This window comes from Melopsittacus undulatus, chromosome 8, assembly GCF_012275295.1.
Source record: "Melopsittacus undulatus isolate bMelUnd1 chromosome 8, bMelUnd1.mat.Z, whole genome shotgun sequence".
Lineage (NCBI taxonomy): Eukaryota > Metazoa > Chordata > Aves > Psittaciformes > Psittaculidae > Melopsittacus > Melopsittacus undulatus.
The window spans coordinates 49,717,369-49,732,173 of NC_047534.1; positions in this window are offsets into that span (position 1 = coordinate 49,717,369).

Here is a 14,805-nt window from a genome sequence, read left to right on the forward strand (position 1 = left end):
TTTTCAGATGGGTGGAGGTGACTGCAGTGTGACAGTGAAGGTACTGATAAACTTTTATCCTAGGGGTGAGAAACTGAGCAAAATTTCAAGAGGCACAATTCTGTGTTTGTTCTATAAAGTAGGGCTAAGGCAGGATTTAGGCAACCATATCCATTTCAGCCCTGTTGGCGCACACCTGGAGCGGGAGGAGTACAGAGTTGGTTTTCTGCAGGGTTTGTGTACCCACACATGTATATAGGTGTACATAATCAATTTATCATGTACAACTAGTGGTCTATCTTGGAAAATTTTATTAGTTGAATTATTATCCTTTAGCACTCCTCAGAATGTGACATGCTGTGATGATTGCGAGTGAGGCGTCTGGCTACAGCAGGGTGTGATACACAGGTCACTGATGCAGTCCAAAGTAAACCCAAAAGTTAATGTTGGCATTTTCAAGGTAACCTGAAAGCTAGAGTCATGGAACTCTGTTTTATTTGTCTGTTTCTGTGATTTCTTTCATTTCATTGATTCCTTCATTCAGGATATTCAGATGTTGTATTTTTAAACTGGGGATTCCCTAAAAACATTGGATTTAGGAGCTTTAATCTGTTCCTGAACTGCGAAGCCATGTGATCATTCCCTCTTTAAAAACAGCTGTTTCTCCAAATACCTAAATTTAGATTTATGCCCTTTGTTATTCAAGCAAGGTTAAGGATTTCACCATTAAAGGTTCTGTGCCTCAGTTTATCTATCTGTAATAAGGTATTAAAACTTCGTGATTTCACAAGGGTGTTGTCAGTTTTAGTTCATCAATGTCTGCAAAATACTTTTCTGATCTCAAATGCAGGGATTAAAGCTGTGCTAAGTGTAAGGAAGCATGAGTACTCTGGAACTCTCTAGTACTGAAATCCAAGTATGAGCAACGCAGCTTTATCATCACATTAGCTTCCAAGGAAATAGTTTACCTGGAATTACAGCATGTTGGGAGTTTTCAGTGTTAGTGGAATGGCTAATTTCCGTGCAAACACCAACTTTTGTGTTGTGACAGCATGAAGTTTTATACTGGGTCACAGGAGTAGGGCTCAAAAGAGTTCAAATACATGGAATGCCTGAAGGCTTAGGTCTCATTTAGTGAAAAGATGCAAGGGCTTACAGCTTAGTTGTTCAGAATATGAATAACTGTGCAGGGCATATTGTAACAGCCTTCAGTTCAGTATCTACCTGATTTAAAGTTCCTTTGCACAGCTAGGCAGCATGAAGGGCTCCTTAGGGATATATGACAATCTGGCCCTCCAGTGCTTTCAGTTGATCTATCTTTTTGAGTGAAGTCAGTTCACAATGCAGAAAAGCAGTGTCTTCATTAAAAAGGGGGGGAAGCGACATGATAAATGTTTGAGTAATTAATATGGATATTTTGTCATTACTGTCATTGCTGCTGTAGCTTTTAACAGTTTTACCTGTGACATGGCACTTTATAATTTCATCATGATTTAGAAAATAAAAATCAATCTGCGCTTATTCTGTTTTTGCAAAAATAAAAGTCATGTAGAAATGTGAGGGGAAAATTAGCAATAGAAGTAGCACAGAAATATCCACAGCTCCATTAAAACAATAATTTACATTTATATAGCATTTTTTATTCATTTTCACTCATTTCATTCTCAAGACATTTTGTCAGCTACCAGACTGACATGCCTGTAATGAAGAACTTCAGTTGTCTCTGAGATACAGGGGGTGATCAAATGGTATGCAGCACATTGCAAAACTTCATGGAGAATGAAACATTTGGCCCCAGGTAAAGGATTCAAATGGCAAAAGGAAGTGCTTTAATCACAACAGAGGCTTTCTCTGTTGTGATTAGATGGGATCTCAGTCTGATCTATCTGGCCAACTCACCAGAGTCTGTAATTTATGAAAGAGTACAAAGCTACTTCTATCCAGATGCAGAATGAAAATGTAGTTTTAATGTATTCTCTCATTTCAGTTATATCATGGTGAATGAAATGGGTTGTATCAGCATGGAGAAGCCTAGCTTGTCTTTGACTCAGTGTGCGACTCAAACTACACTGGTTCATGTTTAGGTGAATGGACTGTTATGCCTGTTGCTCAGGTTCCTATGAAAAAATAGGAGGACTCTTGCAAAGCAATTGCTTTGAATATATCCTGCTGTTTCTCGAGCTATGGCTATTTAAAAATGGCTTGTATTGTCTTTGGGGCAATAGGTATGTTTTGCAGATATTTTGAAATGCTTCAGCTGATTATTTGGCTTATCCTAACCACCACAAAATGCAAATACTCAAATTAAGGCTCCCTACCACCCTCAGCATTTTAGAGTTTATGGTGGGGTTTTATCTTAATAGTTTTAAAGTCTTGTAGAAGCATCTTTGGAGTTTTGCTGTTGATTTCTGTGATAACATGGATTGTGGCTGTGCAATTTGTTCATTCTTAACTGCAAAACCTTAAATCTGGAACCTGTAGGAGGTTCTTGTTAGAATCTCAGTGATATCACCCTTATTAATGAGCTGTTCATAAATTACACTCCTAACGGCATTTACATGTAAGTGTATGTATCAGTGTTTGCATGAGGATTTTCTTATGCAGATTGCTGCTTATTCAGTGATCCAGGCAGCACTACAAAAGCAGACAGACACTGTAACAATAGACTATTTATATCCCTCAGATTCCAGCAGAGCTCTGTTAAATTATGTTTGTTTGTTTCTTTGTTCCTTTCTTCTCTTTATAGCTCTTTAGTCTCTCATTTGAATTGAGGGGTTTGGCTGTCTAATATTTTATTCTGTGAATTTCAGGTACTGGAGAACAGGGACTGGTGGCTGCCTGGCAGTGTTGGACAGTTTACAGCAGGTGGCACTATTTGGTGGCTTTTGCTTAAAACAGTGTTTATTATTTCTATACGCATGAATATGTGATCATTCTTTTATTGTTTTTTTATGGAAGCGCAAAATAAGGTACATAGTCTGAAGAGGTACGTACATGCGTCCTTTGTCATGATGAATAGTAATAGCCCTACTGTACTTTTTTGAAGCAGATCACATGTGCCAAAGGCTGTTCTGTGTTGTGGTGTTAATATGAACAAGACCTATCTTAATAATTGTTGAAAGATGCTCGGACTAAGTATAACAGTTTACAGTGAAACATTCAGGAGGAGAAAGTGTTTAGTGTCTAGATCCTTGAAAAATATTTGTCTCTACAAGTGTTTCTTGTGTAACACTCACCTTTATTTTAATGTCCTCTTTACTTTTGTCATCATGTGATGAGAGGCAAAACAAAAGCTGGTTTTGCTTAGATGATACCTCTGTTTATGATGGAAAGTAGATTTGTTGTTGTATGGCTTTTCCTGCATAGTAACTTACACAATAACTGCATGTTCCATTAAACACACTGATGAATAAATGTGCCCAGGTGCACACACATATGTATCGATTTCTTAAGTCACAGTCTACTTTCACGCTAGTTTTGTAGTGGGAAGATTTCTATGAGCTACTTAACTAACATGGGTGTCAATAAAATGAGAATTGAGCTGAATAGACATAGAAAAGAAAAATATAAATACTGTTCTTGGGTTACTTCATAATTATCATGGCAGCTTAACAGCTGTATTTAACCTAAACATCTCTGAAATGTTACAGATAAATTTTCTCTCTAAAAAGATTTAAAAAGAAAAAAAAGAAGTGGTGGTGATAAAGAAAGCATGTAGCCAGTGAGCACTGGTTTCTCCCTCTGCTCTTTTCCTAATGTATTAGTTATTTTTAGCAGTAGAAAGTGCAAAACATGTTTAAGAGAAATAGGCTGGAAAATGTGACATGCATAACCTATCTTTGTGGGTGGATGAAGTTTCTCTATCAAGGTTGCTCTGGTCTCATTTGCATCCTCTTGCTGAGTGCTATGCTACTGTGAATTACAGATGTGTTTTGTGGCTTAGAAACCCTATCCAAGCATATCTCTACATGACTGGAAAATATATTTAAACAGTGTAACACACAAGCTAGTGATGTTGTTATAATCAATTCTGGGAAGAAATAATTCTTGATGTTTTGACTCAATATTTGTACTTTGTTTATCAGCCTTAGACTAATAGCAGAGTTAGAGTGAGAAGGATGCATTTAATGTGAACTTAAAATAACTTAATATTTTGCGGGAGCAAGAAAGAATCAAGGGCTTCATGTTTATTTCTAAGGATGAACAGCATATTTCTGAACAGAACAGGGAAGGGGGGACTTGACACTTGAATTTTCTTGCTGCCTCTGTTCTCAGTTCTGTTGCTGGCCTCTTGGGATGAGTGTTTTAATTTTGGCATTTGTCGCTTGCCTTAACCTTTAAAATGAGAATAGTGATTATGAACTCTTTGTTTAACCACTTTGGATGAAAAGCATTGTGTAATGGCTTATTAATTCTCCCATGTTTTGCTTCTGCCATCTGCCTGTCTGCTGGTCTGCTTGTCTGCTTATTCAAATTGAAGGATGCTACACTCTGCCTTTTTTTTTTCAGTTTCAATGTGTTCAAAATTGAGAGCTTGGATGATGCCAATTAGTTGGTGATTGGGTAACTTCATTCAGAAGAAAGTAGTTTCTCTGAGGACTACATCTTTACTAGTGTTTGGAAGACTGGAGAGTACGGAGAACTCCCCAGTCACATTGAGGAGGAAGTTGAGAGGAAAAATTTTCATATATATGGAATATACAGCTTTTGGTTGAAAAGGGAGAACTTGTTTCTTCCTGACAAATACAGCCCCTTGCCCCTCTCCAAGTTAGTGACCTACACCCCAGTCAGCTTGCCTGCCTGCCAGCTTGATGGGTAAAAAATTGATTCCTTGCTCAGGTGAGACAGTGTCAATCTTATCTTTCTTTATCCAAGCTTACAGACACTATGATTACTTCAGTTCTATTTATTTTGTTTGTTTTTTCCCTCAAAGAGTTCTAAAACAAAAGATGCTTGAGCTCAGTAACCTTAGTATAATTGCCCACAATAGTAAGCTATTAAGTGTTTCAGTCCTGTCACATCACCATTAGATATCTTGTATACAATCATTGCAGAGAACATAATGCTCAATTTTTATAGGGAGAAGAGGAGAAGAGTGGCAGTCTGTTTACTGCAAAGAGAATCAATGTATAATACTTAGGGTATCTTCTTAAAAACAAAATATAGTATCCTCTTAATATCAGCTAACTATCAAGGTGAAGGGAATTTTATGAACTTTATCAAAAGCCAGTTTCTCTTTTTTCCCCTTGAGGGTTCACAAATAGAAAGGTGATGCTGAGCTTTGATTTCCTTGTTCAGGAATATAGATAGTTTACCATAATGCTATTTAAAGAAACCTGAACCACACACATGCATACACATACATGCATACACACAAAAAGGCGTATATGCTCAAAGTGTTTGCTCAGGCTTTTTGTGCTGATGGGTGAGTGTAGGTTTTCAAAGGTTTATTTGACAATTAAGGCAAGCACCAAAACATGCCACAATCCACCAAACAAGTCTGTTGTTTTTTAGCTGTGATAGAGCTCAAACTAAGAAGACACATAGAAAATGTAATGTATACCACATATCTGTAATCCACTGGTTCATATCCAATATCATCTAGGCACCAGATTCCTCAGCTAAGACATAAACATTCTCTGTTTTGTGCATGTTTGTTTATTCATCAGCTGCACCACAAGCTAAGCAGGCTGGTTCCAGTGCTTTTGTTCTGAAAGTGCCATCTTTGGAACTAAGACTAAGGAAGAAGTCTAATTGTTTTGTGGGACTGTCAGAAACTGCTACTCACAATGAGGATGTTTCATAAATAGTTCTTGTCCTTAAAAAGGAAGTAAAAATAGTCTGAACTATGTTTTTTTGAGTACAAAATAACTGATTACTTGAACTGTAATTATTTCAAACTGTTTACAAAACATCCATCTATTAACTGTGCTGGAACCATCCTTGAGTATCCAAAATCCTGATTATCTAAATATGTTCATTGCTCCCAGTGACTGAGATAAATAAGGTTGTGAGCTTTATGCAGATCAGACACCTAGCATTTGAGAGAATTCCTTGTGATATCTCTGTCATCATAGAAAAAGTATTTAAGGTGCTGAAAAAAACTACGACAAAGAGCACACATAGCACTGATTAGCAAGACTCTGGTTTCAGGCTTACAAGTTGAAACGTTAGGTTCTCTGGAAGGATGGACTATGGTGTGTTTTCCAGGATGACTAGGTACTGTTATCAGTTGCTCACATTAATGGGAAAGTTGTTGTCTTCCCATTAGTAGTCCTACCCAGGCGTTTTCTTACATTTAGTGCAGTTGGCTGCAAACCAGAAGAGAAATACATGCAAGATGGGGGGAAATCCTCAAAACACAAAAGCCAGACTTTGGAAGTTATAAATTAAGTTGGTGGGTTGTTTTGGGGTGTTTTTGTTTTGGTTTGTTTTTTTTTTTTGGTTTTGTGCCATGGTTTTTTAAATTTCACACCATATGTCTTGTTTTATTATGCAGAATATGGTGTTGATTGTGTGTGTCCTGTTCCCCCCCAGGAAAAAAGTGTTTCCTTTTATCAGCTTCAGGTGCCTTGATGCATGCCTTTACCTGTTTGTCAGGGACAAATGTTTAGATCTCACTGCAAAGTTAGTGTGTTCCATTGGGTGATCAGAGATGCTTTTAAAAGTGTAGGCTATGTAAAGTTAACACAGTATTTAATTGCTCTCTGTCCCCAAATTTGTTTCCAGTTTATACTGTTTTTATGGGAATATCAACGATTTAAAATTCAAAAGGATATTCATAAGGCAAATGAAATGAGAGGTTCATTATCTTTAGAGCCATTTGTAAAGGTACTGCTTTGAGGTGGTTTACAGCTTACACAGTGTTGTGAATATTGGTATGAATTTCTCTTTGCTTCTCCAGGTGTGGTTTCCAGAGACAAATATAACCTCCAATTCCCAGCACACTGATCTGTCTAAACACAATTTGACATGCGTTGCTATTAGCTTAGCACCTTATCAAATAATGTGCCCTGATAGAGATAAAAGGTTTTACAACCTTGCCGCCTTTGTTTCTGTGTGCGTTCACCCACAGAGACAGCTCTGCAGCAGCTAATAATTAACACAAAAGACAAAGACAAATCTATATGGCTCAGTGTTGGAGACTCCAATGTGCATGTTAAGCAGTTGGGAAGTGAAATCTGCAGCAAGAGGGTTTAAAATAGGATCTTCAAACAAGGCTTTAAAATGAATTCAAGTTGGGCTTTGTAAAGTCTCATTTTTACATGGTGGAGCAGATGTCAAGCCATCGCCTGGCAATCAGCACAGCTCTGTGTCAGAGCATTTACTCAAATCTTCAGAGAAGCTCTTCCTGCTTTGTTAGCAGTAACCCTGTGTCACTTTTGCATGCCAAGTGTAAGCAAAGTATCTGAGAAAGGAATTAAGTGTGCTGAAAAAATCAACCAGGGAGATGATATAAAATATTCACTGAACTGAAGCCTTCCTTTCTTCCTTCCTAACTTATTTAAGTTCTGTGTCTTTGTGGGTGTACACACTTTTAAGTGGTAGCTTGAGGGACTAAGCTCAAGGCCATGCTGGCTTTTTCTGAATGTTTTATTCTATTAACACTTCAGAGGCCAGTGGAGGCCTCTCTATTTCTACGTTCTTGATTCATCCAGCATCTTTAAGTTCTTGATTCATCCCACATCTTTAATTTAGCTAGCATTTAAAATTGACCTTAGCCAGACTAGACACCAAAATTGTAGTTGTTCTGACACATAGCTAGGTGGTCCAGCATTATACAGGATGGTGAAGCAATTCAGTTTCCCTTTCCTCCCTCCAAAAGTAAAAATCCCACTTTTAGACTGCAAAGACACTATTTTATTGTATGAACGAATCTACAGTCACTGTCAATTGAAAGCAGTGAGCTTTCAAGCTCAAGTAGTAGTATTCAAGTTGGGTCAGAATTCTAGTTATGTGTAAACATGTTCTATTTTTTATCTATATCAAATAAAGCCACAATTTTAGGGATATTTGACAGCATTTAGTGTCTGATGACTTATGAAGCTGGTTAGAGATGTCTCATGTTATGTTCTGACTTCACTGGCAGTGGTGACAATTGGTTTTAATTCCATGAACCAGCACAGTTTCAAGCACATTTCATATGCTGTAGAAACTTAAAAGCAGCCAAAAAGCTATTCTTTGCTGATTCTGTCAAATGTGCAAAGGAAGCAAGTTGTGCTATTGCTTATGGCCTGAATTAAGTATTGGATTCTGGGGGTGAGTTGTGTTATTACGATAGCCTTAGTAGTAAAGCAACTCCATTAAGCATTATACATTCACTATCCCAGCAAGGGTAATGGTCTGTGTTTATCAGCAGGACAAGACAAAATGGTGAAAATAATTCCTTATACCAATAAATTCTTTTGAAATAAACCGTTTGCCCTTTCAGTTTACTTTCTAAGCTGCAGAATGAGATTCAAAAGATTACCCAGCTACCAAAACCTGTGTATTAGTCTTGCTTGAGTTGAAAAGAAAAATGGTAGAAGACCATATGGTCATGAGTAGCTGCTTCCATTATGATGTCTGTGATTTGTTCGTTCAGCAGCTGTTTTTTCTCAAGCATGAAACCTGCTAGAGTGTTCTTCTATAGTTTTTAGAATCACCTGGAGTTTCAGCCTTCCAGGATCTGTGTATTTTGCCCTTTTCATTATTGGTCACCTTTCTTTGGCTCTTTCAGTCTCTGGAAGTGATGATTCCAGTGCCTTACTTGCATTCTGCTTCCTGAAAATATTTCTCCCCTGTTTTCTACTAGTTATACTTTCTACTATACTTTCTTTCAGTTTTTGTCAATGCTTTTTGTGAGACATTAGCCTAGTTATGCCTATAGATAAGTTAGTAAGGTTCTATCCAGTGAAATCCAAAACCACAGAGCAAATAATAAGAACTGAAGTGCAGCACAGAAAACTTTCTTATGGTCCTGAATTGCAATGAAAAGCAACACTGAGAAGAAGCTGCAAAGGTTTCTTAGAGAAAATCTAGCTGTTACTAGTGCAGGATCTCTGGGGACAGACTGGAGCAAGGCAGTTAATTCATAATGCTGTTCAGTGGGGCTGAAGCTTGCACTTGGAGTTGGTGACAGAAAATGTAGTTATAAAGGGCAAGATGATCTTAATCGGGAAAGCCCCCAGCAAAACATCCCAGATTTTACAATTCCACAGGCTGATATCTGTCTGTCTCGCATAATATGGGGAGTTTGTATCCCTTTATGAAACACAAACCAGCAGCTCATTTTTGCCTGTAGGTAAAAATTGTAGAGACAACAGCATGGACATGAGTGAAAGCGGTAGTGAGATTTTTGTCTGGAAGTGATTCTGCTGCAAGGTGGCGATGCAAGGAGGTGGTCACATGAAGATGTCAACATTGATTGCTGGATCAATCAGACTTCAGAAAAACTTGTTTTGGGGGTATCTGGTATGTTATCAGTTAGTGAACTGAAATGGTGTGGCATAAAGATGGAAGCTATTTCAATATTCCTGATCCTGTAAGCACATATCCAAACAAATCAGGTAGACATCTGCCATTAAAGGAACTCGGTTATCAGTACATGTAGTGTAAAGGGACAGAGTAATTGTTTTCACACCTTGATTCTGCTTACTCTGAAGACACTGGTAAGGCATTCTTACTGATGTTTTGGTTGAGACTTTGCAAAGGTTTATTAGTGCATTATTTAACAACAAAAAATAAAGTGTCATGATCCAGTGCAACAATGTCAGAGGGAAGGAAGATCCCCTTCATAAGGCAAAAGCATAAGGCAGACTGTGCTCATGCTCTTCAAGCATGTCGGTATAACAGAGTAAGGGAAGAGGATGAAAAATGGGAAGATACTTGCTGGAATGGGAGGTAGTAAGAGGCACCTGTGACATGGTGACACAACCTAATTCCCTCCCTATACTAAGGGGCTGATGAATTCTGCCCAGGCATGCATGTGGAGAAGCTAGTATTATACTTCCTTTACTCTACTGAACGTAGGCATGTTATTTGTGTATAGTGTATTCTGATATCAACGAATACAATATTCCTGAAGTTTCTGGGGAGTTAAATCTATACCTGTATCTTCTACTGCCAGAAAGAGATGGAAGAACTAGATGGGTGAGATCTAATTGATCTGATCCTGAATCCTATAAGAGAAATGTTGGCCTAGGCTGAAGACCATCTAATGCTCTACACCTTCTATATCTAATTCAGTCATCAACAGTCACTAAAATTTTCCTGTACAACTATAAGAAATAATAAATAGAGACAACGTGTGTGAAGCCTGAACTGCTGTGATTTTTTTGTTTCTTTATTTGCAAAAAAAAAGAAAGCTGATAGACTAACATAAATTTTAAAAATAATTTCATTATTATTCATTATAAAGAATGTTGAGCACCTAAAATTATCTATTAATATTACATATTTGTCTTTTAATATTTTCTTTCCCATTGGCTAGTGCTAAACTGTGAGATTTACCATTTGTGCCGTGACCAACCTGAGAATATCCTCATCTTTCTTCCTGGTTTACAGCTCACAGAAGGAGAACAGATTAGTCACCGAGTTGTGATTTATCCTCTGACCCTGCTCTGGCAACTTAGTTTTGTTTCAAGGCTTTTTATTTTGTGTGTGAGGTTTTTTAGGAAGGCTGCTAACAAGGTGTGGCATCGCATTCTTATAATTTAAGCAGTGTTTTCCTGTAGCATCACACTGTGGAGCAAGCTGTGCAGTGGAAGCATTCAGTCCTGAAAACACTGATAATTTTAACTACAGTTTTTATTTGCATTGTAACAACTTAGAAATTCTGTTCAAGCACTTTAACCCTGTTGTGCTAGGTATTGTACATGTTTAATAAAAGATTAACTCTGGCATCTGATTACACATTGAGGCCATAGGTGAGCACAGGAGCTAGAAGAAAAATGTGAGATAACACATGGTAACGGCTAGTGTAATAGCAGTGGTTAGAGAATGCTCATTGCCTGAAGAGTAGTGAGTAGTAAGAATAAAATTAGAACCTTGTTACCTTGGAAGTTGCAAAATGAAATTTGAAGCAATAGTAGTCTCTTTCTATTGCCTTCTTTCATGGAAAGTAGAGATGAGGATGTAGAGTAACACTGTGTATCTCTTAACATCAAGTCTGTCTTGGCCAACAGTGAGAGCAAATGAATATGGGGCTGTGTCGTAAACTGTACAGGCTTCAAAACATATTGCTGGAGAATCATGTGGTTTTCTTATTCTGGATAATCAAGGGAGAAGATTAAGCACATAACAGCTTTCTTCCTCTTTTGTCACTCTTATTTGCTTATTCACTGAGGGATATGGTTTTTTTTTTCAATCTAGTGAGCTTTATGGCAGATGTCCAGTGATATCTTGAGCATTGAGCTTTTGGTCATGTTAAAACTAACTGTATTCATCTACTATGCAAGCAGAGGTGAAATAGTAAGAACTAATGGGGACTCTAAATTGGATGTTCCAGCAAAGTTTTAAAAATTGTTATGTTGGAAAAGGAACCTTTTGATTAAATTACTAAAGACACGATCTCTGTGCAAATTTTATAGTTTCTTGCATTTCAGATCAAGTTAGTTCATTCCTATGAATGCCTCTTCCCTTAGTGTCTTGGAGTTTTACAGACATAGTTTTGTGACCATTTACATAATTATCTAAATGGGCAACTCGTTGTCATCCATCAGACTTTTCCCCTCAGGACCTCCTGTTTTTTTTTTTTTTTCTTTAATCTTTTGAAGTCCAGCCCAGGATTTCTGGGGTGTAGGTATTGGCTTGATTAACTTCAAAGAGACGCACCACTGACTAACACATTAGCTTGTCAGTTGGCCTCCAGCAGACACTGTGATTGTGAATGAAATTGAATAGTTTTACTGTAGGTATCTTTTTTCTTTTTCTTTATTACTATTATTTTTTAATCTAGAGCAATGGCAAAGTAATTAGAGATGAAGGTTAAATGATGACATTCAAGAACATGAAGAATATGCTAATTTCTTAGATTATGGTATCTGCTATACCTTTAAATGGAGAGAGGTATGGGATGTGAAAATATTTTTTATCTGTTGTTCACTCTTGTGCTGAACAGATGATTGTGGAGATGTGGCAGAATTGTAACCAAACCCTTTTCCCCCAGGACTTTGGGAGTCTGAAATAGCATAAGGTTTAGAATGATGAGGTCTGGCTTTCTTTTCTTAATTTTTTTTTCCTTATGCTAAAACTTGAGTGACATTTAACAAACATCTCTTTATGTCTGTTTCCTGTGCAGTACTAAAAATCCAAAGGTCAATGCAACATTTCTCTTTTTATGATGATAAAACTATAAATTGTGTCATCATTTATATAAACCTCGTCTTCTTAATGTCATTTCTTGCTGTACTATTTTTCCTACCTTCTTTTTGTAATGAGAGATCTAAATATATCATCTGGCCATAGTAGTAGACTACCAGAACTATTTACTAATGAAGAAATATTTGGAATGTGAAAAAAATTTATCAACATTTTGATAAAGATAGTTGAGGAATTTTAGGGAATGAGAAGACATCTTCTTGATAGAGACTGTTGCGGTATGCTCTTTGAGATGTTATGGTTGCATCTTATTTTTTCTAATAACTTCCTTTTCTGTCTTAAATTTCTGTATGCCAATGAATAAATACCCAAGCGTAAACTCACTTAAATGTCATGAGATTGAAAGTTAAATATGCACAGACTATGAGAAAGATTTGCTTTTCTGACATCCAAAGCAGAGTTGCTAGTGGGCAGCATTGGAATTTAGAAAGATTTCTTACTGTTACATGAAGACAATATGGGACAACATATATTTAGTGCTCCAAGAAACTGGATATTTACAGTGTATGGGAGATAGTGTATTTGTTTTTGATGGTAAATACAGGGACATTTATAGGATCTGCATATGTCTGACAAAACACATGCATAGATATTGTCAGAAGATTTTCTTAGCTATTGGAAATGAATGGAGTATGAGTTATAATAATAGGTCACAGATTAATGATCTGAACAAATTAGACCAAAGACTTCTTATAGGGCACTGTTTTAGATATTTTGATGATACAGATAGACCATGACTGCATCTCTGTCAGCCTGTAAGTCATTTGATAGATCTCAGTTCTTTTAGAAATATTGCTACTTACAGTGGCATTCAATGCACTACAATCTCATGCAGTCTTCCTTTCAAATAAGACTGTACTTGTTAAGCAATAAAACTCTGTAAGTGGCATATGTAATGAAAGGAGAAATGAGAAATTAAGAATTCAGTCCCATGGAAGTACTTGCATGTCTCATTCCAGAAACCAAGCCTAACCATAAAACACTCCAATTAATACGGAATGCTGCATATTATTTGATTACAATTCAGAAAACTTTTTTTGGTAGGTCACAGTAGGGTGGCTTGATTTAATCACCAATTTTAATCATGATTTAAGTCAGCAGGCAGGAAACCTGTATTTAAATAATTAATTTTAATCTGTATTTAATTATTTTCCTAAAGAAAGTTTCAGTCCTGTTGGTGGGTATAAACAATTAAAACACACTGATCTGCAACTAGAAATAATCTTATGGCAATAATAGGTAATATTTTTTTGCTAACAGAGAGGGTATATTAAAAACATATAAGTAATTATATTACTTAGCTTACATTTATTCATAGTAATGTTTGAATTTTATGATATTAGAGTGATGAGTGATGTTTATTGCCTATTTTGAGGATACTTTGTTTCCCAGAATTTTTTCAAGGAGCACACCTCGCTTCCTGAAATAAAAATTAAATGATTTATTAAATTACTTAAGGAAAAAATCCTTTAATGAGATTGATACGTAATTTTGAAAAGTACATTATTAAAAAGTTTGACTTGTACTTTCAACAGTCACTGAAGAGTTATTAGCTGTAGCAAATTTCCTAAGCTCAACACACGTTTAATGCTCAAAACTGTTTAGATAACACTTAACTGAAATCTTGTCATTTAGGTATCTACTCACTTTAGAAATGGAATTGAGCAGCAAAATCCATGTTGAGATGTCCAAACACCTTTGAATGTCTTTCCCCACGTCTTTGAGAATTTTAGTTTGTGGATCTTGTGGTCTTCTGCGTCTTTTATATACACAGAAGAGAATACCATTTCTCCATTTTCAACTTATAGTTGAACTTCTCAAAAATGAATTTAACCCACTGAAGAAAATATTAATGTCATTTTGAGTAGATTCAAATGTTAAGAATAAATACTGGTTTAAGAAAAATGTGGCTTACATATGACTGATAAGGAAGATTCAAGTCAGTCAGCTTTCTTTACAGGAAAAAAATCTGTGACACCAAGAAGATGATTTTCAGAAGGCCAAAGCAAAGAAACGCAAAGGTTCCTTCTGGGAAACAGCTCTTCTACAGCTCTGTTCCTTATAGCAGTGGTGAAATGGACATACTGAAAGAGTTTCTAGGGAGCCATTGCACCATATTAAACCAACGACCTATGAAATAAAAGTAAAGCAGTTGTGTCTAAGAAGTCATCATGGGCAGTGTGGTTAAAAATGTAAGAAATGCTTTGCAGAAAATGTTGTGATCGTGGTTTGATGAATAAAGAATGAACTCTGAAGTCTAATTATTTATTGCAACTGAAAAAAGGAATTTCAAAATGTGTTACATACTGTAGCAAGTTTTAAAATAAAATACCCTATGTTCATTTAATAGTCAATATTATCTTAGCAATGACTAAAGCCAAGGAAATGAGCTAGATTTTACAACTGTTTTAATCTAGCTCATACATTTGAAGAAAAATAATGGGAGAGTGTGTTACAGGCAGATAT